This window comes from Ascaphus truei, chromosome 2 (assembly GCF_040206685.1).
Source record: "Ascaphus truei isolate aAscTru1 chromosome 2, aAscTru1.hap1, whole genome shotgun sequence".
Taxonomy (NCBI): domain Eukaryota; kingdom Metazoa; phylum Chordata; class Amphibia; order Anura; family Ascaphidae; genus Ascaphus; species Ascaphus truei.
The window spans coordinates 470,597,103-470,623,252 of NC_134484.1; the positions used below are offsets into that span (position 1 = coordinate 470,597,103).

Consider the following 26,150-nt stretch of genomic DNA (forward strand, 5'->3'; position numbering starts at 1 on the left):
GTTCTAAAATATTATGTGTGATAGGATGTATTTTTTTTGTGAATAAGACACTTAATTGGTGCCATCACCACACATAAAACTTGAAACAAATTGTGAACTGTCTGCAACAGATGTCATTGAAAGCACCCTAACATAGACTGATAAAGTGTAGCTTGTATCAGTGTCAGTTGTATCCAAGTTATTAAGGATAGTGCTTCTTATGCATCAGTCAATCCCTTCATTTAGTGTATCATTAATGGGAGATTGGAGCGCTACTTACAGAGCCACGTTCACTGGCAGTGGTTCTGTAAGTAGCGCTCCAATCTCTCATTAATGATAACAGCTATATATTGGAATAGCTATCAGAGATGCTGAATGATACACTACATGGCTGTGACATTTAAAAAAAATGTTTATTGGTAGGCTTCAATAAATTACAATTACATCAGTTTTAGCATATGCATATTTGACAAAACAATGCAGGTCAACCAGATTTAAGCATATTGTGTGTGCCTGGTGATACAGAATACATTGTTGTCACGGACAGCACACCTGGGAGCGCGTAACTTGTGTACGCGACAAGGGTTAATACAGAGTTCTAGCTGACCACGTTTCTCTTCTGCGGGGTCCTTCAAAATGGGTAATATCGCCCCTCAATCTGTCACAAATATAACCTTAAAATGCTGCCCCCAAAAACATTACAAAGTTTTACTGGCATCTTTGATTTGACCAATCAGTAACACGTTCTGTATAAGTATTTAAAATATATAATTGTCAATAGTTTCTAAGCCTGGTGAGCTGGGACGGGTTCGATTTCTCGGGGTGCTCTTTTATCGGACGTCACTGTATGTACAGTGATAGCTGGCAAAGTCCCCCTCTGCCCTCTCGTTATTTGTATTGGCTCTCTGGTAAGGAAGGGGTCAGCTAGGGGTAAAGAAAACACTTAAAGCTGCAGTTCAGTCTTTTTTTTTTTAATTTATATTTTTACTTCAATAGTTTCATGTGGGCAATCTCTAATTACCTAAAGAACTACATAGCTGCCGGTCAATTCGTTCTCCGTCTATTGATCAGCAAAGTTTGGCGACATCTTTAAATATGGGAATGTAAATCGTTGCTATAGGAACAAGCATGCTTGTTAAAATAGTATACAAGAAAATTGGTCTTTCAAAGTTGTTTTTTTAAAACAGAAAATGCTAAAAGTATTTTTTCTTACTACAGAACTTACTACAGATGCCTGCGGAACATGTGCACAAGGCAAACAAGGCACGCAAAAGCACAATATTACTCTGACAATCTCCACCAAAATACATCAAATCCAGTTAACTTCTGGAAGGTTATCAACAATATATTCCAAATGGTATGTTTGTGATGGTGCTCCAAAAGTGCTGGGACTATATTGAAGGAAGGGAGTGTTAGCTGGGTAATAACAATTTTTACTATGGTACTGTGCCTTTAAGTGGGCATAAGGTACCCTGAAGGTAGGAGTGGGTTGCCAAAGACAGCCCCCTCTTTCCTCATTAGGTAGCCCCAGGTGTAGTACTCACTGTAGTATTCTTTCCTTCCCCAGTCTCCCCTCCAGAGCGTGCAGCTGTATTAGAGTGTAGATCCAAAGCCAGGGTGTGCAGCGCACAGCAAATAAGGAGGAGCAGGTCTTGCAGAAAAATAGTCCTTTATTTGTAATTCATGGTGTGGGACAACAGCAAACCTTCAACGCGTTTCGTTCAAGGAACTTTATCAACTTGATAAAGTTCCTTGAACGAAACGCGTTGAAGGTTTGCTGTTGTCCCACACCATGAATTACAAATAAAGGACTATGTTTCTGCAAGACCTGCTCCTCCTTATTTGCTGTGCGCTGCACACCCTGGCTTTGGAACAATATATTCCAGCCTCCTAACCATCAACAACCAAGTAATATCACTAAGGGGGATATTACGCTGACAAACCCCACTGACATTGCAAATGCATTCAATGATTACTTTGTGGGGTGTGCCACTAACTTATTAGCGAAACACAGCCCAAACCACAAACCTGAATCTCATCCTGGGAGTACCCCTATAGTCCCACCCCCTCCCAACACTGCCCACACTTTTCAATTTGGCCCAGTATCTGAAGAGGAGATTACACAAGCGCTCCTCAAACTAAAACTAAGCAGCCAATGCGGACCTGACTTGCTACAATCTATGTTCCTACGACTTGGTGCCCCAGCCATTGCCAAACCAATTGCTTCCATAGTCAACTCTATCCTGTCTGCAGGCCATATCCCTAAGACCTGGAAAACTGCCAGAGTTGTCCCAATCTTCAAAAGTGGGGACAAAAACACTGTCTCAAACTACAGACCAATCTCACTTCTCCCAATTCTATCCAAAGTCATGGAAAAAATGTGTCCACTCCCAATTAAGCGATTTCTATACCAAGACAAATTTCCCTAGCCAATTCCAATCTGGGTTTCGTCCCAAACACTCCACCGTAACTACCCTGCTAAAAGTTTGCAATGAAATCCAGTGTGGAATGGAACGGGGACAACTCGCTGGTGCAGTATTCCTAGATTTTGCAAAGGCTTTTGATACAGTTGATCATGCTATCCTGCTTAACAAACTCCAGAGCTCTGGAATAGGGAAGCATGCTTTAAATTGGTTTCAGTCCTACCTATCAGGAAGATCCCAACATGTGTCCATCTCAGGCTCTAACTCCAACCCCCTGGATATCACCTGTGGTGTTCCGCAAGGCTCTGTTCTGGGGCCCCTACTCTTCTCAGTGTTCATTAATGATCTTCCCACAGCTTGTAAGGAAGCCTCAATACACATGTATGCAGATGACACAATCCTATATGCACACAGCCATAGCCTCTCTGACCTTCAACACATACTTCAGTCTGACTTTTTGAGACTCGAAAACTGGATTTCCCAAAACAAACTGTTTTTAAACACTGACAAGACTGTAACAATGGTATTTGGGACCAAGACTAAATTCTTAAAGCTTCCAGCGACTGAGCTCCATATTAGAACCAACACTAACACCACCCTAACCCCTGTCACTAGTTTTAAATACCTGGGCTTATGGTTTGACTCCCACTTAACATTCGGAATGCACATTGATACCCTGACAACCAAGACCTATGCCAAACTAGTGGTACTTTACAGGAACAAATCCTCCCTAAGTCTCCTGGTCAGAAAGCGTATCGCACAGCAGATGATAATGCCAATTATTGACTATGGAGACATAGTATATGGCACGGCACCTCAAACACACCTTAGCAAACTTGACACCCTCTACAATTCAATTTGTCGTTTTGTTCTCCAATGCAACTACAACACACATCACTGTGAAATGCTCAAAGAACTAGATTGGTCATCACTAGAGTCTAGGCGCAAAGTTCACCTTTCCTGTCTTGCCTTTAAATTCTTTATGGGCAAGCTACCCAAGCTACCCAGCTACCTGAACAAGCTCCTCACCCCTACCACATGCAGCACTTATCACCTGAGATCAGACTCCAAAAGACTGTTCATGGTCCCGAGACTCAACAAAGTATCCGGACATTCCTCCTTCTCCTTCCGTGCACCCCACAACTGGAACAACCTACCAGAGACTCTCATATCCCACCACCAGTTTAAGTTCTTTCAAATCTCAGGCTGTCTCACATTTTAATCTGGTCTGTAACTGTTTCATACGCCCATAATATATATTTTCTTTAACTGTGCACGCAATGTCTTGTATATAATGTATACCCTGTTCATTTATGTAACTGTACTTGTAACCATGTACTATTTGTTTTACTCTGTGCCCAGGACATACTTGAAAACGAGAGGTAACTCTCAATGTATTACTTCCTGGTAAAATATTTTATAAATAAATAAATAAATTTATTAAAAAAAAAACACATGCAGGATATTGCATGAACTGCAGCTTTAATTTACATAAAGAGTTCCCCAGTCAGAGGCCCCAGAAAATGTCCATTTCTAATTAATTTTACCAACAAAAAATAAATGAAACCAGAAAATCTTTGCTATGAGCATGGTTGGATTCGTTTTGGGAAATTATCAAATGTTGTTTTCTGAATGGCTTCCTGGGAATGCACCCTTAAATACTGCGCATACATACTAATTTCATTTATATTTACTTTACATAATAATCAGCTTTCAAACCTTCTGCTATTTTCCTTGGTTCAATAAATGCTGTTTTCCTATGTACTGTACATATCATAGCAAAAAAAAATCAGTATATAGAAATAGTTGATACATCTTCTGCAGTTTGTTTGCCCCAGAATTGCACCACTTTTGCACCGATACTCAGACCTCACTGTCTCCTGAGGCTACAGACACAGCAATGATAACACAGAGATACACACTGCTTCAGTCACACATACAGCACAGAGTGTGATAGGAAGGGCTGCCCCACTCTGTGTTTTCACTGTCAAATTTCAGCTGTTCTGGTCCAAACTCTAAATTTCCTGGTCAGATTTCCCTGTCCAAAAATGCTGGTAACAGGCGAGGTAAGAAGTAGATTTAACAGCAGTTTTACTTGCAGGGGGACAAGAGACGCCTCTGTGTGATCCTTCTCTCTGACTGCGGTTCTGCATGGAATAAACCTGCTGCAGTTAGTGTGCGAGTCTGTGTGCCTGTATGTGTAAGTGTGTGTCTGTGTGCAGTCAGTGTGCGAGTGCATGTGTGTAGTCAGTGAGCGAGTGCATGTGTGTGTGTGTGTGTATGCGCGCGCATGTCTGTGTGTGTGCAGTCAGTGTGCGTGTATGCAGTCAGTGTGCGAGTGCATGTGTGTAGTCAGTGAGCGAGTGCATGTGTGTGTGTGTATGCGCGCGCATGTCTGTGTGTGTGCAGTCAGTGTGCGTGTATGCACTCAGTGTGCGAGTGCATGTGTGTGTTCCTTCTCTCTGACTGCGGTTCTGCATGGAATAAACCTGCTGCAGTTAGTGTGCGAGTCTGTCTGTGTGCCTGTATGTGCAAGTGTGTGTCTGTGTGCAGTCAGTGTGCGAGTGCATGTGTGTGTGTAGTCAGTGTGCAAGTGCGTGTGTGTGTAGTCAGTGTGCGAGTGCGTGTGTGTGCGTAGACGCGCGCATGTCTGTGTGTGTGTGTGTGTGTGCAGTCAGTGTGCGTGTGGGCATGTTTGTGTGTGCACTGTGCGAATCTCTGTGTGCACAGTTAGTGTGCGAGTCTCTCTGCATGCGCAGTCAGTGTGTGAGTCTCTGTTTCTCCCCTGTGGGTCGGCTAACAAAGCGAGTTGCGTGCCGGTACTAGCCCCACCTCATGGTGATATATTTATTACATATCCTGGGGTGTAGTCAGGACTGTGAGCGTTTTGATTTGGTGTTGGAGTAATAAATATGCGCTAGAACAAACTAGGACCGTGCAAAGCGCAGAAGTGATCTGGCATTGCACCAATACAGACTGGTTACACTCTGTGCACCATACAGACTGGTTACACTCTGTGCACAGTATAGTCAGGTTACCCTCTGTGCACAGTATAGTCAGGTTACCCTCTGTGCACAGTATAGTCAGGTTACACTCTGTGCACCATACAGACTGGTTACACTCTGTGCACAGTATGGTCAGGTTACCCTCTGTGCACAGTATGGTCAGGTTACCCTCTGTGCACAGTATGGTCAGGTTACACTCTGTGCACAGTATAGTCAGGTTACCCTCTGTGCACAGTATGGTCAGGTTACCCTCTGTGCACAGTATGGTCAGGTTACCCTCTGTGCACAGTATGGTCAGGTTACCCTCTGTGCACAGTATGGTCAGGTTACCCTCTGTGTGCACAGTATAGTCAGGTTACACTCTGTGCGCACAGTATAGTCAGGTTACCCTCTGTGCGCACAGTATAGTCAGGTTACCCTCTGTGCACAGTATAGTCAGGTTACACTCTGTGCACAGTATAGTCAGGTTACACTCTGTGCACAGTATAGTCAGGTTACACTCTGTGCACAGTATAGTCAGGTTACACTCTGTGCACAGTATAGTCAGGTTACACTCTGTGCACAGTATAGTCAGGTTACCCTCTGTGCACAGTATAGTCAGGTTACCCTCTGTGCACAGTATAGTCAGGTTACACTCTGTGCACCATACAGACTGGTTACACTCTGTGCACAGTATGGTCAGGTTACCCTCTGTGCACAGTATGGTCAGGTTACCCTCTGTGCACAGTATGGTCAGGTTACACTCTGTGCACAGTATAGTCAGGTTACCCTCTGTGCACAGTATGGTCAGGTTACCCTCTGTGCACAGTATGGTCAGGTTACCCTCTGTGCACAGTATGGTCAGGTTACCCTCTGTGTGCACAGTATAGTCAGGTTACACTCTGTGCGCACAGTATAGTCAGGTTACCCTCTGTGCGCACAGTATAGTCAGGTTACCCTCTGTGCGCACAGTATAGTCAGGTTACCCTCTGTGCGCACAGTATAGTCAGGTTACCCTCTGTGCGCACAGTATAGTCAGGTTACCCTCTGTGCGCACAGTATAGTCAGGTTACCCTCTGTGCACAGTATAGTCAGGTTACCCTCTGTGCACAGTATAGTCAGGTTACCCTCTGTGCACAGTATAGTCAGGTTACCCTCTGTGCACAGTATAGTCAGGTTACCCTCTGTGCACAGTATAGTCAGGTTACCCTCTGTGCACAGTATAGTCAGGTTACCCTCTGTGCACAGTATAGTCAGGTTACCCTCTGTGCACAGTATAGTCAGGTTACCCTCTGTGCACAGTATAGTCAGGTTACCCTCTGTGCACAGTATAGTCAGGTTACCCTCTGTGCACAGTATAGTCAGGTTACCCTCTGTGCACAGTATAGTCAGGTTACCCTCTGTGCACAGTATAGTCAGGTTACCCTCTGTGCACAGTATAGTCAGGTTACCCTCTGTGCACAGTATAGTCAGGTTACCCTCTGTGCACAGTATAGTCAGGTTACCCTCTGTGCACAGTATAGTCAGGTTACCCTCTGTGCACAGTATAGTCAGGTTACCCTCTGTGCACAGTATAGTCAGGTTACCCTCTGTGCACAGTATAGTCAGGTTACCCTCTGTGCACAGTATAGTCAGGTTACCCTCTGTGCACAGTATAGTCAGGTTACCCTCTGTGCACAGTATAGTCAGGTTACCCTCTGTGCACAGTATAGTCAGGTTACCCTCTGTGCACAGTATAGTCAGGTTACCCTCTGTGCACAGTATAGTCAGGTTACCCTCTGTGCACAGTATAGTCAGGTTACCCTCTGTGCACAGTATAGTCAGGTTACCCTCTGTGCACAGTATAGTCAGGTTACCCTCTGTGCACAGTATAGTCAGGTTACCCTCTGTGCACAGTATAGTCAGGTTACCCTCTGTGCACAGTATAGTCAGGTTACCCTCTATGTGCACAGTATAGTCAGGTTACCCTCTATGTGCACAGTATAGTCAGGTTACCCTCTATGTGCACAGTATAGTCAGGTTACCCTCTATGTGCACAGTATAGTCAGGTTACCCTCTATGTGCACAGTATAGTCAGGTTACCCTCTATGTGCACAGTATAGTCAGGTTACCCTCTATGTGCACAGTATAGTCAGGTTACCCTCTATGTGCACAGTATAGTCAGGTTACCCTCTATGTGCACAGTATAGTCAGGTTACCCTCTATGTGCACAGTATAGTCAGGTTACCCTCTATGTGCACAGTATAGTCAGGTTACCCTCTATGTGCACAGTATAGTCAGGTTACCCTCTATGTGCACAGTATAGTCAGGTTACCCTCTATGTGCACAGTATAGTCAGGTTACCCTCTATGTGCACAGTATAGTCAGGTTACCCTCTATGTGCACAGTATAGTCAGGTTACCCTCTATGTGCACAGTATAGTCAGGTTACCCTCTATGTGCACAGTATAGTCAGGTTACCCTCTATGTGCACAGTATAGTCAGGTTACCCTCTATGTGCACAGTATAGTCAGGTTACCCTCTATGTGCACAGTATAGTCAGGTTACCCTCTATGTGCACAGTATAGTCAGGTTACCCTCTATGTGCACAGTATAGTCAGGTTACCCTCTATGTGCACAGTATAGTCAGGTTACCCTCTATGTGCACAGTATAGTCAGGTTACCCTCTATGTGCACAGTATAGTCAGGTTACCCTCTATGTGCACAGTATAGTCAGGTTACCCTCTATGTGCACAGTATAGTCAGGTTACCCTCTATGTGCACAGTATAGTCAGGTTACCCTCTATGTGCACAGTATAGTCAGGTTACCCTCTATGTGCACAGTATAGTCAGGTTACCCTCTGTGCACAGTATAGTCAGGTTACCCTCTGTGCACAGTATAGTCAGGTTACCCTCTGTGCACAGTATAGTCAGGTTACCCTCTGTGCACAGTATAGTCAGGTTACCCTCTGTGCACAGTATAGTCAGGTTACCCTCTGTGCACAGTATAGTCAGGTTACCCTCTGTGCACAGTATAGTCAGGTTACCCTCTGTGCACAGTATAGTCAGGTTACCCTCTGTGCACAGTATAGTCAGGTTACCCTCTGTGCACAGTATAGTCAGGTTACCCTCTGTGCACAGTATAGTCAGGTTACCCTCTGTGCACAGTATAGTCAGGTTACCCTCTGTGCACAGTATAGTCAGGTTACCCTCTGTGCACAGTATAGTCAGGTTACCCTCTGTGCACAGTATAGTCAGGTTACCCTCTGTGCACAGTATAGTCAGGTTACCCTCTGTGCACAGTATAGTCAGGTTACCCTCTGTGCACAGTATAGTCAGGTTACCCTCTGTGCACAGTATAGTCAGGTTACCCTCTGTGCACAGTATAGTCAGGTTACCCTCTGTGCACAGTATAGTCAGGTTACCCTCTGTGCACAGTATAGTCAGGTTACCCTCTGTGCACAGTATAGTCAGGTTACCCTCTGTGCACAGTATAGTCAGGTTACCCTCTGTGCACAGTATAGTCAGGTTACCCTCTGTGCACAGTATAGTCAGGTTACCCTCTGTGCACAGTATAGTCAGGTTACCCTCTGTGCACAGTATAGTCAGGTTACCCTCTGTGCACAGTATAGTCAGGTTACCCTCTGTGCACAGTATAGTCAGGTTACCCTCTGTGCACAGTATAGTCAGGTTACCCTCTGTGCACAGTATAGTCAGGTTACCCTCTGTGCACAGTATAGTCAGGTTACCCTCTGTGCACAGTATAGTCAGGTTACCCTCTGTGCACAGTATAGTCAGGTTACCCTCTGTGCACAGTATAGTCAGGTTACCCTCTGTGCACAGTATAGTCAGGTTACCCTCTGTGCACAGTATAGTCAGGTTACCCTCTGTGCACAGTATAGTCAGGTTACCCTCTGTGCACAGTATAGTCAGGTTACCCTCTGTGCACAGTATAGTCAGGTTACCCTCTGTGCACAGTATAGTCAGGTTACCCTCTGTGCACAGTATAGTCAGGTTACCCTCTGTGCACAGTATAGTCAGGTTACCCTCTGTGCACAGTATAGTCAGGTTACCCTCTGTGCACAGTATAGTCAGGTTACCCTCTGTGCACAGTATAGTCAGGTTACCCTCTGTGCACAGTATAGTCAGGTTACCCTCTGTGCACAGTATAGTCAGGTTACCCTCTGTGCACAGTATAGTCAGGTTACCCTCTGTGCACAGTATAGTCAGGTTACCCTCTGTGCACAGTATAGTCAGGTTACCCTCTGTGCACAGTATAGTCAGGTTACCCTCTGTGCACAGTATAGTCAGGTTACCCTCTGTGCACAGTATAGTCAGGTTACCCTCTGTGCACAGTATAGTCAGGTTACCCTCTGTGCACAGTATAGTCAGGTTACCCTCTGTGCACAGTATAGTCAGGTTACCCTCTGTGCACAGTATAGTCAGGTTACCCTCTGTGCACAGTATAGTCAGGTTACCCTCTGTGCACAGTATAGTCAGGTTACCCTCTGTGCACAGTATAGTCAGGTTACCCTCTGTGCACAGTATAGTCAGGTTACCCTCTGTGCACAGTATAGTCAGGTTACCCTCTGTGCACAGTATAGTCAGGTTACCCTCTGTGCACAGTATAGTCAGGTTACCCTCTGTGCACAGTATAGTCAGGTTACCCTCTGTGCACAGTATAGTCAGGTTACCCTCTGTGCACAGTATAGTCAGGTTACCCTCTGTGCACAGTATAGTCAGGTTACCCTCTGTGCACAGTATAGTCAGGTTACCCTCTGTGCACAGTATAGTCAGGTTACCCTCTGTGCACAGTATAGTCAGGTTACCCTCTGTGCACAGTATAGTCAGGTTACCCTCTGTGCACAGTATAGTCAGGTTACCCTCTGTGCACAGTATAGTCAGGTTACCCTCTGTGCACAGTATAGTCAGGTTACCCTCTGTGCACAGTATAGTCAGGTTACCCTCTGTGCACAGTATAGTCAGGTTACCCTCTGTGCACAGTATAGTCAGGTTACCCTCTGTGCACAGTATAGTCAGGTTACCCTCTGTGCACAGTATAGTCAGGTTACCCTCTGTGCACAGTATAGTCAGGTTACCCTCTGTGCACAGTATAGTCAGGTTACCCTCTGTGCACAGTATAGTCAGGTTACCCTCTGTGCACAGTATAGTCAGGTTACCCTCTGTGCACAGTATAGTCAGGTTACCCTCTGTGCACAGTATAGTCAGGTTACCCTCTGTGCACAGTATAGTCAGGTTACCCTCTGTGCACAGTATAGTCAGGTTACCCTCTGTGCACAGTATAGTCAGGTTACCCTCTGTGCACAGTATAGTCAGGTTACCCTCTGTGCACAGTATAGTCAGGTTACCCTCTGTGCACAGTATAGTCAGGTTACCCTCTGTGCACAGTATAGTCAGGTTACCCTCTGTGCACAGTATAGTCAGGTTACCCTCTGTGCACAGTATAGTCAGGTTACCCTCTGTGCACAGTATAGTCAGGTTACCCTCTGTGCACAGTATAGTCAGGTTACCCTCTGTGCACAGTATAGTCAGGTTACCCTCTGTGCACAGTATAGTCAGGTTACCCTCTGTGCACAGTATAGTCAGGTTACCCTCTGTGCACAGTATAGTCAGGTTACCCTCTGTGCACAGTATAGTCAGGTTACCCTCTGTGCACAGTATAGTCAGGTTACCCTCTGTGCACAGTATAGTCAGGTTACCCTCTGTGCACAGTATAGTCAGGTTACCCTCTGTGCACAGTATAGTCAGGTTACCCTCTGTGCACAGTATAGTCAGGTTACCCTCTGTGCACAGTATAGTCAGGTTACCCTCTGTGCACAGTATAGTCAGGTTACCCTCTGTGCACAGTATAGTCAGGTTACCCTCTGTGCACAGTATAGTCAGGTTACCCTCTGTGCACAGTATAGTCAGGTTACCCTCTGTGCACAGTATAGTCAGGTTACCCTCTGTGCACAGTATAGTCAGGTTACCCTCTGTGCACAGTATAGTCAGGTTACCCTCTGTGCACAGTATAGTCAGGTTACCCTCTGTGCACAGTATAGTCAGGTTACCCTCTGTGCACAGTATAGTCAGGTTACCCTCTGTGCACAGTATAGTCAGGTTACCCTCTGTGCACAGTATAGTCAGGTTACCCTCTGTGCACAGTATAGTCAGGTTACCCTCTGTGCACAGTATAGTCAGGTTACCCTCTGTGCACAGTATAGTCAGGTTACCCTCTGTGCACAGTATAGTCAGGTTACCCTCTGTGCACAGTATAGTCAGGTTACCCTCTGTGCACAGTATAGTCAGGTTACCCTCTGTGCACAGTATAGTCAGGTTACCCTCTGTGCACAGTATAGTCAGGTTACCCTCTGTGCACAGTATAGTCAGGTTACCCTCTGTGCACAGTATAGTCAGGTTACCCTCTGTGCACAGTATAGTCAGGTTACCCTCTGTGCACAGTATAGTCAGGTTACCCTCTGTGCACAGTATAGTCAGGTTACCCTCTGTGCACAGTATAGTCAGGTTACCCTCTGTGCACAGTATAGTCAGGTTACCCTCTGTGCACAGTATAGTCAGGTTACCCTCTGTGCACAGTATAGTCAGGTTACCCTCTGTGCACAGTATAGTCAGGTTACCCTCTGTGCACAGTATAGTCAGGTTACCCTCTATGTGCACAGTATAGTCAGGTTACCCTCTATGTGCACAGTATAGTCAGGTTACCCTCTATGTGCACAGTATAGTCAGGTTACCCTCTATGTGCACAGTATAGTCAGGTTACCCTCTATGTGCACAGTATAGTCAGGTTACCCTCTATGTGCACAGTATAGTCAGGTTACCCTCTATGTGCACAGTATAGTCAGGTTACCCTCTATGTGCACAGTATAGTCAGGTTACCCTCTATGTGCACAGTATAGTCAGGTTACCCTCTGTGCACAGTATAGTCAGGTTACCCTCTGTGCACAGTATAGTCAGGTTACCCTCTGTGCACAGTATAGTCAGGTTACCCTCTGTGCACAGTATAGTCAGGTTACCCTCTGTGCACAGTATAGTCAGGTTACCCTCTGTGCACAGTATAGTCAGGTTACCCTCTGTGCACAGTATAGTCAGGTTACCCTCTGTGCACAGTATAGTCAGGTTACCCTCTGTGCACAGTATAGTCAGGTTACCCTCTGTGCACAGTATAGTCAGGTTACCCTCTGTGCACAGTATAGTCAGGTTACCCTCTGTGCACAGTATAGTCAGGTTACCCTCTGTGCACAGTATAGTCAGGTTACCCTCTGTGCACAGTATAGTCAGGTTACCCTCTGTGCACAGTATAGTCAGGTTACCCTCTGTGCACAGTATAGTCAGGTTACCCTCTGTGCACAGTATAGTCAGGTTACCCTCTGTGCACAGTATAGTCAGGTTACCCTCTGTGCACAGTATAGTCAGGTTACCCTCTGTGCACAGTATAGTCAGGTTACCCTCTGTGCACAGTATAGTCAGGTTACCCTCTGTGCACAGTATAGTCAGGTTACCCTCTGTGCACAGTATAGTCAGGTTACCCTCTGTGCACAGTATAGTCAGGTTACCCTCTGTGCACAGTATAGTCAGGTTACCCTCTGTGCACAGTATAGTCAGGTTACCCTCTGTGCACAGTATAGTCAGGTTACCCTCTGTGCACAGTATAGTCAGGTTACCCTCTGTGCACAGTATAGTCAGGTTACCCTCTGTGCACAGTATAGTCAGGTTACCCTCTGTGCACAGTATAGTCAGGTTACCCTCTGTGCACAGTATAGTCAGGTTACCCTCTGTGCACAGTATAGTCAGGTTACCCTCTGTGCACAGTATAGTCAGGTTACCCTCTGTGCACAGTATAGTCAGGTTACCCTCTGTGCACAGTATAGTCAGGTTACCCTCTGTGCACAGTATAGTCAGGTTACCCTCTGTGCACAGTATAGTCAGGTTACCCTCTGTGCACAGTATAGTCAGGTTACCCTCTGTGCACAGTATAGTCAGGTTACCCTCTGTGCACAGTATAGTCAGGTTACCCTCTGTGCACAGTATAGTCAGGTTACCCTCTGTGCACAGTATAGTCAGGTTACCCTCTGTGCACAGTATAGTCAGGTTACCCTCTGTGCACAGTATAGTCAGGTTACCCTCTGTGCACAGTATAGTCAGGTTACCCTCTGTGCACAGTATAGTCAGGTTACCCTCTGTGCACAGTATAGTCAGGTTACCCTCTGTGCACAGTATAGTCAGGTTACCCTCTGTGCACAGTATAGTCAGGTTACCCTCTGTGCACAGTATAGTCAGGTTACCCTCTGTGCACAGTATAGTCAGGTTACCCTCTGTGCACAGTATAGTCAGGTTACCCTCTATGTGCACAGTATAGTCAGGTTACCCTCTATGTGCACAGTATAGTCAGGTTACCCTCTATGTGCACAGTATAGTCAGGTTACCCTCTATGTGCACAGTATAGTCAGGTTACCCTCTATGTGCACAGTATAGTCAGGTTACCCTCTATGTGCACAGTATAGTCAGGTTACCCTCTATGTGCACAGTATAGTCAGGTTACCCTCTATGTGCACAGTATAGTCAGGTTACCCTCTGTGCACAGTATAGTCAGGTTACCCTCTGTGCACAGTATAGTCAGGTTACCCTCTGTGCACAGTATAGTCAGGTTACCCTCTGTGCACAGTATAGTCAGGTTACCCTCTGTGCACAGTATAGTCAGGTTACCCTCTGTGCACAGTATAGTCAGGTTACCCTCTGTGCACAGTATAGTCAGGTTACCCTCTATGTGCACAGTATAGTCAGGTTACCCTCTGTGCACAGTATAGTCAGGTTACCCTCTATGTGCACAGTATAGTCAGGTTACCCTCTATGTGCACAGTATAGTCAGGTTACCTTCTATGTGCACAGTATAGTCAGGTTACCCTCTATGTGCACAGTATAGTCAGGTTACCCTCTATGTGCACAGTATAGTCAGGTTACCCTCTATGTGCACAGTATAGTCAGGTTACCCTCTATGTGCACAGTATAGTCTGGTTACCCTCTGTGCACAGTATAGTCTGGTTACCCTCTGTGCACAGTATAGTCAGGTTACCCTCTATGTGCACAGTATAGTCAGGTTACCCTCTATGTGCACAGTATAGTCTGGTTACCCTCTGTGCACAGTATAGTCTGGTTACCCTCTGTGCACAGTATAGTCAGGTTACCCTCTGTGCACAGTATAGTCAGGTTACCCTCTGTGCACAGTATAGTCAGGTTACCCTCTGTGCACAGTATAGTCAGGTTACCCTCTGTGCACAGTATAGTCAGGTTACCCTCTGTGCACAGTATAGTCAGGTTACCCTCTGTGCACAGTATAGTCAGGTTACCCTCTGTGCACAGTATAGTCAGGTTACCCTCTGTGCACAGTATAGTCAGGTTACCCTCTGTGCACAGTATAGTCAGGTTACCCTCTGTGCACAGTATAGTCAGGTTACCCTCTGTGCACAGTATAGTCAGGTTACCCTCTGTGCACAGTATAGTCAGGTTACCCTCTGTGCACAGTATAGTCAGGTTACCCTCTGTGCACAGTATAGTCAGGTTACCCTCTGTGCACAGTATAGTCAGGTTACCCTCTGTGCACAGTATAGTCAGGTTACCCTCTATGTGCACAGTATAGTCAGGTTACCCTCTGTGCACAGTATAGTCAGGTTACCCTCTGTGCACAGTATAGTCAGGTTACCCTCTGTGCACAGTATAGTCAGGTTACCCTCTGTGCACAGTATAGTCAGGTTACCCTCTGTGCACAGTATAGTCAGGTTACCCTCTGTGCACAGTATAGTCAGGTTACCCTCTGTGCACAGTATAGTCAGGTTACCCTCTGTGCACAGTATAGTCAGGTTACCCTCTGTGCACAGTATAGTCAGGTTACCCTCTGTGCACAGTATAGTCAGGTTACCCTCTGTGCACAGTATAGTCAGGTTACCCTCTGTGCACAGTATAGTCAGGTTACCCTCTGTGTGCACAGTATAGTCAGGTTACCCTCTGTGCACAGTATAGTCAGGTTACCCTCTGTGCACAGTATAGTCAGGTTACCCTCTGTGCACAGTATAGTCAGGTTACCCTCTGTGCACAGTATAGTCAGGTTACCCTCTGTGCACAGTATAGTCAGGTTACCCTCTGTGCACAGTATAGTCAGGTTACCCTCTGTGCACAGTATAGTCAGGTTACCCTCTATGTGCACAGTATAGTCAGGTTACCCTCTATGTGCACAGTATAGTCAGGTTACCCTCTATGTGCACAGTATAGTCTGGTTACCCTCTGTGCACAGTATAGTCAGGTTACCCTCTGTGCACAGTATAGTCAGGTTACCCTCTGTGCACAGTATAGTCAGGTTACCCTCTGTGCACAGTATAGTCAGGTTACCCTCTGTGCACAGTATAGTCAGGTTACCCTCTGTGCACAGTATAGTCAGGTTACCCTCTGTGCACAGTATAGTCAGGTTACCCTCTGTGCACAGTATAGTCAGGTTACCCTCTGTGCACAGTATAGTCAGGTTACCCTCTGTGCACAGTATAGTCAGGTTACCCTCTGTGCACAGTATAGTCAGGTTACCCTCTGTGCACAGTATAGTCAGGTTACCCTCTGTGCACAGTATAGTCAGGTTACCCTCTGTGCACAGTATAGTCAGGTTACCCTCTGTGCACAGTATAGTCAGGTTACCCTCTGTGCACAGTATAGTCAGGTTACCCTCTGTGCACAGTATAGTCAGGTTACCCTCTGTGCACAGTATAGTCAGGTTACCCTCTGTGCACAGTATAGTCAGGTTACCCTCTGTGCACAGTATAGTCAGGTTACCCTCTGTGCACAGTATAGTCAGGTTACCCTCTGTGCACAGTATAGTCAGGTTACCCTCTATGTGCACAGTATAGTCAGGTTACCCTCTATGTGCACAGTATAGTCAGGTTACCCTCTATGTGCACAGTATAGTCAGGTTACCCTCTATGTGCACAGTATAGTCAGGTTACCCTCTATGTGCACAGTATAGTCAGGTTACCCTCTGTGCACAGTATAGTCAGGTTACCCTCTGTGCACAGTATAGTCAGGTTACCCTCTATGTGCACAGTATAGTCAGGTTACCCTCTATGTGCACAGTATAGTCAGGTTACCCTCTATGTGCACAGTATAGTCAGGTTACCCTCTATGTGCACAGTATAGTCAGGTTACCCTCTGTGCACAGTATAGTCAGGTTACCCTCTGTGCACAGTATAGTCAGGTTACCCTCTGTGCACAGTATAGTCAGGTTACCCTCTGTGCACAGTATAGTCAGGTTACCCTCTGTGCACAGTATAGTCAGGTTACCCTCTGTGCACAGTATAGTCAGGTTACCCTCTGTGCACAGTATAGTCAGGTTACCCTCTGTGCACAGTATAGTCAGGTTACCCTCTGTGCACAGTATAGTCAGGTTACCCTCTGTGCACAGTATAGTCAGGTTACCCTCTGTGCACAGTATAGTCAGGTTACCCTCTGTGCACAGTATAGTCAGGTTACCCTCTGTGCACAGTATAGTCAGGTTACCCTCTGTGCACAGTATAGTCAGGTTACCCTCTGTGCACAGTATAGTCAGGTTACCCTCTGTGCACAGTATAGTCAGGTTACCCTCTGTGCACAGTATAGTCAGGTTACCCTCTGTGCACAGTATAGTCAGGTTACATAGTAACATATGCATTTATATAAGTATACAAGTATAGTTACATATGCATTTCATTCAGTACATGTTTGAATACCTTCAGCCTGCAAAGATTAAGCTTTACCACATATCACAGAATTGCTATTCAGTATCTGCCACATTGGCATAGGTTCATAAGCCTCATAGACGCCTACATGCATGAACCATTGCCCCATATGCTGGTGATTCTTTTAAACCCTTCTTTAGACCTTATAGTATTGTTTGAAATTAGTGTGTACACCTTTATTAACCGCTGTTCTAACATCAAGTTCCCTACTGATCGGTATAAGCGTTGCGCAAGCCTTTCATTGGCCCGCGGGTTGCTATGGCAACCTATGACGCTATATAACACGCTTCCGCAATCAGCTGGTTATCACTCGCCCCTGAAGAATCTCCGTCAAGGAGGGAAACACGTAGGGCGTTTTTGGCGTGGTGACGTCAGCGCGAGGGATCTGAGAGAGACTGGTAGTATTGTTACTTTATGTCTGTGCTCTCTGCTGGTGCTCATTTTAAACGCGCTCGTATCCAGGCTTAACCAGGTCCTGTTCACTCAGTGGTTCTTTGCTGAAGCCTGTCTCTGTACTGTGATTCAATGTGTCACCTTACCTTGTAGCTAACAGACATCATTGTTACTGCAAATTGTTGCGATCTATCTGATATTTAACATCATTACTGCTAGCCTGCCAGCATCTGCTATGCACAGACACCTATTCATGCATGAATTGTTCTATGAATTGGTAGAAGGTTTTTTGCACATGTATTTTGCTGAGTACAAGTGCTCACAGTATTGATTATATATTGACGGCTTGTTTAATAACCACAGTAATAATTTATTTACTGCTTTAATGATTAGCAGAGTGTTCAGTATCAGTTTTTTCTGTTTTTTTATCACTAATAGCTGTCCTGTTATACTATCTATGTAGAGTGATTGTTAAACGTCATTGGGCGCAGAATCAATCCACGTACCACCAACCTGTCATTGAGTTGCACATACAGTGTTTATATCTAACAGCTTAAATATTAAACTTAGGAGTAGGACACTGACTTGGGCTATTTATCAATACAGGTTGGGTGCTCGGTACGCTACGCCACATGACGCACAATACTCACATACAGGGCAAGCATTTCTGAGCTTTTACAGCTGAGTAACCCACTCCCCAATTAAAGCCAAAGTGGTATCACTGCTTTTGCTAAGTACTATTAGGCATCAGCATACCTTACTATATACCTTGGCTATCTATCATCTCCTCACTCCCTCCCGCCACAGTACATTATATGTAGTTAATATTATCACTTTATGTTAAGAACCTATTTTATTCTATTTATCTATTAAATGTTAAGTTTTAATGCCTAGGAGTGCACTTCTAAATGAGCTTCTAGTTGCTAAGTGGTGGCAATAAATATGTCTTCACTTCTCAGCTGTAGTTAATTCTGGTATATTCAGCTCATCAGTTGCACCCACCGTCAATCTTGAAGGTTTAGGCACAACCACATTACTATTACACCATTTGATTTAGTGAGCATTATATTTTTGTTTTTGTTTTTAGTCAGGTTACACTCTGTGTCATTTTATACACGGGCACAGAGCATATCACCAGACCTCACTACACACACAGCACAGAGTATATCACCAGATGGCACTACACACAGGCACAGAGTATATCACCAGACCTCACTACACACACAGCACAGAGTATATCACCAGACGGCACTACACACACGGGCACAGAGTATATCACCAGACCTCACTACACACACAGCACAGAGTATATCACCAGACCTCACTACACACACAGCACAGAGTATATCACCAGACGGCACTACACACACAGCACAGAGTATATCACCAGACCTCACTACACACACGGGCACAGAGTATATCACCAGACGGCACTACACACACGGGCACAGAGTATATCACCAGACGGCACTATACACACGGGCACAGAGTATATCACCAGACGGCACTACACACACGGGCACAGAGTATATCACCAGACCTCACTACACACACGGGCACAGAGTATATCACCAGACCTCACTACACACACGGGCACAGAGTATATCACCAGACCTCACTACACACACGGGCACAGAGTATATCACCAGACCTCACTACACACACGGGCACAGAGTATATCACCAGACCTCACTACACACACGGGCACAGAGTATATCACCAGACCTCACTACACACACGGGCACAGAGTATATCACCAGACCTCACTACACACACGGGCACAGAGTATATCACCAGACCTCACTACACACACGGGCACAGAGTATATCACCAGACGGCACTACACACACGGGCACAGAGTATATCACCAGACCTCACTACACACACGGGCACAGAGTATATCACCAGACGGCACTACACACACGGGCACAGAGTATATCACCAGACCTCACTACACACACGGGCACAGAGTATATCACCAGACGGCACTACACACACGGGCACAGAGTATATCACCAGACCTCACTACACACACGGGACAGAGTATATCACCAGACCTCACTACACACACGGGCACAGAGTATATCACCAGACCTCACTACACACACTGTCACAGAGTATATCACCAGACCTCACTACACACACGGGCACAGAGTATATCACCAGACGGCACTACACACACGGGCACAGAGTATATCACCAGACGGCACTACACACACAGCACAGAGTATATCACCAGACGGCACTACACACACGGGCACAGAGTATATCACCAGACCTCACTACACACACGGGCACAGAGTATATCACCAGACCTCACTACACACACGGGCACAGAGTATATCACCAGACCTCACTACACACACGGGCACAGAGTATATCACCAGACCTCACTACACACACGGGCACAGAGTATATCACCAGACCTCACTACACACACGGGCACAGAGTATATCACCAGACCTCACTACACACACGGGCACAGAGTATATCACCAGACCTCACTACACACACGGGCACAGAGTATATCACCAGACCTCACTACACACACGGGCACAGAGTATATCACCAGACCTCACTACACACACGGGCACAGAGTATATCACCAGACGGCACTACACACACGGGCACAGAGTATATCACCAGACCTCACTACACACACGGGCACAGAGTATATCACCAGACCTCACTACACACACGGGCACAGAGTATATCACCAGACGGCACTACACACACGGGCACAGAGTAGATCACCAGACCTCACTACACACACGGGACAGAGTATATCACCAGACCTCACTACACACACGGGCACAGAGTATATCACCAGACCTCACTACACACACGGGCACAGAGTATATCACCAGACCTCACTACACACACGGGCACAGAGTATATCACCAGACGGCACTACACACACGGGCACAGAGTATATCAACAGACCTCACTACACACACGGGCACAGAGTATATCACCAGACCTCACTACACACACAGCACAGAGTATATCACCAGACCTCACTACACACACGGGCACAGAGTATATCACCAGACGTCACTACACACACGGGCACAGAGTATATCACCAGACCTCACTACACACACGGGCACAGAGTATATCACCAGACCTCACTACACACACGGGCACAGAGTATATCACCAGACCTCACTACACACACACGGGCACAGAGTATATCACCAGACGGCACTACACACACGGGCACAGAGTATATCACCAGACGGCACTACACACACGGGCACAGAGTATATCACCAGACGGCACTACACACACGGGCACAGATTATATCACCAGTGCACAGCCAGCACCATGTGCAGTTCTCCCCAGGGTGCACTCACTGTACCTTGCTTGGGAGCCAACCAGGGGTCACTGTTCCATAGAAGCTCAGGAGGAGCTGGTTAGAGGGCGCTCTGGCCTCTCCTCTCCACCCTCTCTATGGTCCCTCTGCTGCAGCCGGATGTCCTGGTGTTTGAGATTTGATTCCGGCAGGAAACACTGATCCTGAGCACAGACTGTCCCACATCCTGAGGCGGGGATCCAGCTCACTCCCACAGGGAAGGGACCTTTTTGGGTGTGTGACTGTTTATTTTCAGCATGTATCTTTGTGTTTATGTATGTACAATACATGTGCCAGTTTTCTTGCATGTATAGATCTGTGTGTGGGTGTATATACATATATACACACACCACACATTAGATAAGTTATGGTGGGTGAAAAAGGTGACGAAAAACCCTCCACCGTAAAGCATACTAACCCAGGCTGTGCTGAAAGCTGTGTAATACAGCGAGCATAAGCTTATAAGGGTTCCATGTTAGCACTGTTTCCCCCCTCTGGGAGATTTACTCTGGTGCTACCCTGCGGTGCTGAGGCATACCTGTAGGTTCAGGAGAGCTGAGCTGATCTGCGATAATATGGAGATCAGGACATGCGTTTGGTGTCATCTGTAGTTCTTTCCTTTGGTGTTCAGCGCCTCCAGCTTCAGGGGGTTCTGGTAGGACCAGAGACAGTCCTCTCTGAAGCACATCTTCCATACACCACATGCACTGACTCAATCCAGGCTGGTGTATGATTAACAAAGGGGCTTTATTCCGCAGTCACTGCATGATGGTATTACAGCGGTGCAAGGGTTTAGAGGGGTCCCACCTCTGGATGGTGCTTGACCCTGATAGTATAGGGTCATCTTCCTTGGTCAGATGTTACATCAGCCACAAGGCTGAGGGTGAACACGCTCATCCCGCCATGAGAGAGACTCGCAGCTCTCTGCTTCTTCTCTCCTCAGGAATAGGACTGAACAAAATTGCCATTCCCTCCTAGAAGGAACAAGAAGGGGTGGGCTCATGGTCTATACTTATACTAGATAGGCTTACACAAGCCATGAGTCACCACCTTACTTCTGTCACTCATAAGGGGCATGAGGAGGGTCATAAGTCCACAGAACTAACATGTTAATGAGGGAAAGAGACATACCCTGTTACACATGTTACTCTGTTACACATGTAAAATGGATTTGAGGCAAAAGATGGCACTGTGTGCTCATGTCATTTCCCAGAATCCCTTGTTGCAGTGGAAGCACTGTATGTGAATGGTGAAAAGCAGGGTTGCAGACCTGTCTAAGGCTATGGCCCGCGTGATGGAGCGCCTCCTGGCGCTCTCCCCCTTCAGCCGAGTGGTCTGATGGACCTAAGATCACTCGCGACTGGGTGGCGTGGCCATAACATCACACGACTGGTTTGCCCTCATTGGCTGAACCACCGCCGTGACCAAGGCTCGGTTACCGCGCCAAAAGAGAAAAATCTTGTCTTTTGGCCAAGGCAGTCGCGCATTGCGGCTTGTGCGCACACATGCTGATTGGGACCTGCCCCATAGAGTTGCTGCGCCTTGTGTGCGGCGTGCCGCAGTTGCCACTGGGGACCTAGCCTAAGGCTGGCGACGTGACATCAAAACAAATGCATTGGTCGCGATCGCTGGAAGTAAATTCAATTTGATTTTTTCTGCGACCGCAGCGTGACGTCGGCATCGCTGTCACTATAAGCGCGGACTAAGACATGTGAATGTGATTTTTATTATATACAAACACAAGTGTGGGTGTATATATGTATACAAGAAGCGCTTGCACTAGATACTCATTTATTGACACAATACAATATTAATAGTTCACAGGGCTAGAATGTGCACATTCATAAGCAAATAACATCACTGATACCCAACTCCAAATAATGATATTGCATAATTAAATATAAAAAACTCACAATATGCCAGTCTTCCAATACGAGAGTAGAGAGATCACCCCCTATTAGGCTATAACAGGACGAATGTGCCCGATGGATAATAAAGTCCAAAGATCGTTTCCCCTCAATGGGAGGGAAACAATAAAAGGTTCCTTTAATATGTAGTTGATATTAGAGCCTCTTAGACCCACTGCTGTCTTAATGATCCCAAGTAATAATCCCATTGCTTACCAGCGTTTCAGAGGGAGCGGCAGTTTTAAAAGTGCTGCAGTTTTTCCACGGGTACTAATGGTCTGAATAGCATTCAGTGATTCAAAGCTGTTGTGACAGTTCTATGGTGTTCCCACGCTAACCAGCGTATTTCTCAGGGGACCACAAGCCAGGTGACACAGCACTCCGCCCGGAGTATCCCCACGCTGACGAGCAGCGGCCCTGGGGTTACTGGTTGAAAGCGTATACGTATCTGCAATTGGTGCTGATTACACCCTCTTCCGGATATCAATGGTTCTCCCGGTATAGCAGCTGGTAAATGTTGCACAGTGATTATTCTGGTTTTAACAGCAGAACTTGGCTCAACGTAAAAAGCTCTGGGATTAACCCTACAAGTTCAGTCGGAACTTCGACTTCATCAGGGATGAGCCCCATAACTGGCACAGGAAGCTTGTTATAGGCAAAGCTTGCCATAGTGATAAATTGATTTAATTGTAATAAAAATCATAAAATGCATAGAAAATATATATATATACGCCAATCAATTCTCTGCATTGCAAACAGCCAAATGCACCTCTCAATTATTGAGTGGCATATACCATATATAATACATGATACAAAAACTGTTTAATTGAACTATATATAAATTAACCCAGGTAAAATTACACAGATAATTTGTATAAATCATCTATATGTTCAATGAAAAGTATATACCAAAACTGATTAGCTACACTTTGAGCTTTCTAAATGCATCATTGTAACAGGACATGTATTATGCAACCACTTGCAAGTGGTGGATTCAATGTTTAGTGTGTGTGTGTGTGTGTGTGTGTGTGTGTGTGTGTATATAGATAGAGAGATCCACAGCATTCACCTGTAGCTATTAAAATTTTAATTTATTCTTACCATCTGGCAAATAACATGAAACAATGGGTGATGTTCTGGACCCAAATAGTCCTTTTGTAGGAGTTTGTATGTATTTGGGGGGGGGGGGTTGTGTGAGGGGAGGGGGGATTGAGTGTGAGTGGGGTAATTGACGGAAGGTGTGAGCAAGCGAGAGGGGAGGAGGGAGTGAGATGCAGGGGAGAAATACATTGGAAGAGGGAGGGGGGAAATGGGGTGGGGCTCCTGATACCGCTGACACGGGGGGTGGATGTAACTAGCCCTGGGAAATCGGTCTGCGGCCCTGATTTCAGGTCCGGGAACCCCTGCTTCCCGAGGTACAGACTTCCGTATCAGGTGCTGGTATCTCCTGCAAGTTTAAATGTCCCGCGTCACGGCCCACTTGACCGGGACATTTAAGCTTGCTGGAGATACCGGCACCTGATGCTTGAGACCAGTGCAATAGCTGGTAAATAACAATAGCGTATAAAAGAACCCAGAGTCAACAGTATACTCATCTCCTGTATAGCATAAATGGCCTGAGTTCAAAGCAGCTTAGGCCTCGGTCCCGCTGCGCTCGTTGGTGCGGGCGGCCATGTCGCGAGTTCCCCACCAGCAGGGGAATCCTCGTGAGCCGGTCCCGGTCCCCCCTGGCGGCACAGCGCACTACACGCTGTGGCGCGTCAGCCGCTATGGGACACAAGAAAATGGTGTTCCCTAGCGTTGACGCGTCACGTGGTGTGGCTGTGAGCCAATGGGGAGGGGAGGCTTCGGGAGGAGGAGAGGCTTCGGGGAGCGGGGAGGAGTGTGGAGTGAAAGCAGGTGCGTGCCTGTCTGTGTGTGTGTCTGAGTGCGTGAGTGCCTGCCTCTGTCTGTGTGTGTGTGTGTCTGAGTGCGTGCGTGCCTGTCTGTGTGTGTGTATGTGTGTGCCTGAGTGCGTGAGTGCCTGCCTCTGTCTGTGTGTGTGTGTGCCTGAGTGCGTGAGTGCCTGCCTCTGTCTGTGTGTGTGTGTGCCTGAGTGCCTGCCTCTGTCTGTGTGTGTGTGTGCCTGAGTGCGTGAGTGCCTGCCTCTGTCTGTGTGTATGAGTGCGTGAGTGTCTGCCTCTGTCTGTGTGTATGAGTGCGTGAGTGCCTGCCTCTGTCTGTGTGTATGAGTGCGTGAGTGCCTGCCTCTGTCTGTGTGTGTGTATATGAGTGTGTAAGTGCCTGCCTCTGTCTGTCTGTGTGTGTGTGTGTATGTGTGTGCCTGTGTGTGTGTGTGTTTGTTTTACTTACCCTCAGCAGCTCCAGCCCGAGTCCGTGGAGGGAGGGGGGGGGGGGGAGTAGCGGGTCCCTCCGCTCAAGCCACGCCCCCCCTCCCTGTCAAACCTCCCACTCCCGCCCACCTCCCGCTCCCTACAGACTGCATATCGCGGTCTGTGTATGTCAGCCCACCGCCTGTCTGCAGTGCGGGCGCGCTGACTCTGGGGACGGGGCCTTAGCCTTAGAGTCCTGGATGGTGGTCACCCCAGCCGGAGTGAATCACCAGAATATGAGAAGAGTCCCAAACAAAAGATAAGGTCCAAAAGAGGCCAGCAGCAAATGAATACCATTTACAGGAGATGAGTATACTGTTTACTCTGGGTTCTTTTATATGCTATTGTTATTTACCAGCTATTGCACTGGTCTCAAGCATCTGACCAGTTTCCTGTATATGTTCTTATTCTAGTGCTGTGTTTGGGTCACTGAATTATCTTTATGGTCTCTTGTATGAGCTATATTTATAGGTCTATGCATTAGGTGTTTTCATTCCATGAGTTTAGCATGCTTGGTGATATTTTTTTCTATGCTATGTTTACATCTTTCCTGGTGGTTTTACACCACATACTTTTCTCTGGAGTTTAGGGCATTTGCCTGTATTGTTTATTGATACCATCTCCTCACTATATGACCGGCCGGCTGTAAATCACTATGGCTACTTGGTCCCCATAGTGGTTTCATTTATTGAGGTTTTGCCTATATTCTCCTTTTTATTTTCCTCCTTATATCTGTGTCATATGAGTTAGTCCCATTCATTTATAATAATTCTTTGTCCAATCATATAACTCCCTTTTTTGAGTCCAGTAGTTAGGGTTTCAGTTAGCTATTTTTTGTTTTTCTTTATATTTTGATTCAATAAATGTATTATTATTAATTTGCTAAATTAGTCTGAGTGCTTTTTGTGAGGTTTCTTTTTCTTTTTCTATGTTTATATATCTTTCCTACTCCTCCAGCACCGCCAGCAAATGTTTTTCTGTTATTTGC

The 26,150-nt window shown here is 46.4% G+C and overlaps 2 protein-coding genes across 3 annotated transcripts in view; one reads left to right on the plus strand and one right to left on the minus strand.

Annotated features, from left to right (window-relative positions):
- LOC142488368 (uncharacterized) overlaps nt 1-26,150 on the minus strand; it is a 56,870-nt gene that overhangs the window by 26,431 nt on the left and 4,289 nt on the right. The window lies entirely within an intron of this gene.
- Nucleotides 21,001-26,150, plus strand: part of LOC142488335 (uncharacterized) — a 78,586-nt gene continuing 73,436 nt past the window's right edge. For both annotated transcript variants that reach the window (XM_075588719.1, XM_075588718.1), the window contains exon 1: nt 21,001-21,117. The gene's annotated coding sequence lies outside the window, so the exon portion shown is untranslated. The remainder of the gene's footprint in view (nt 21,118-26,150) is intronic.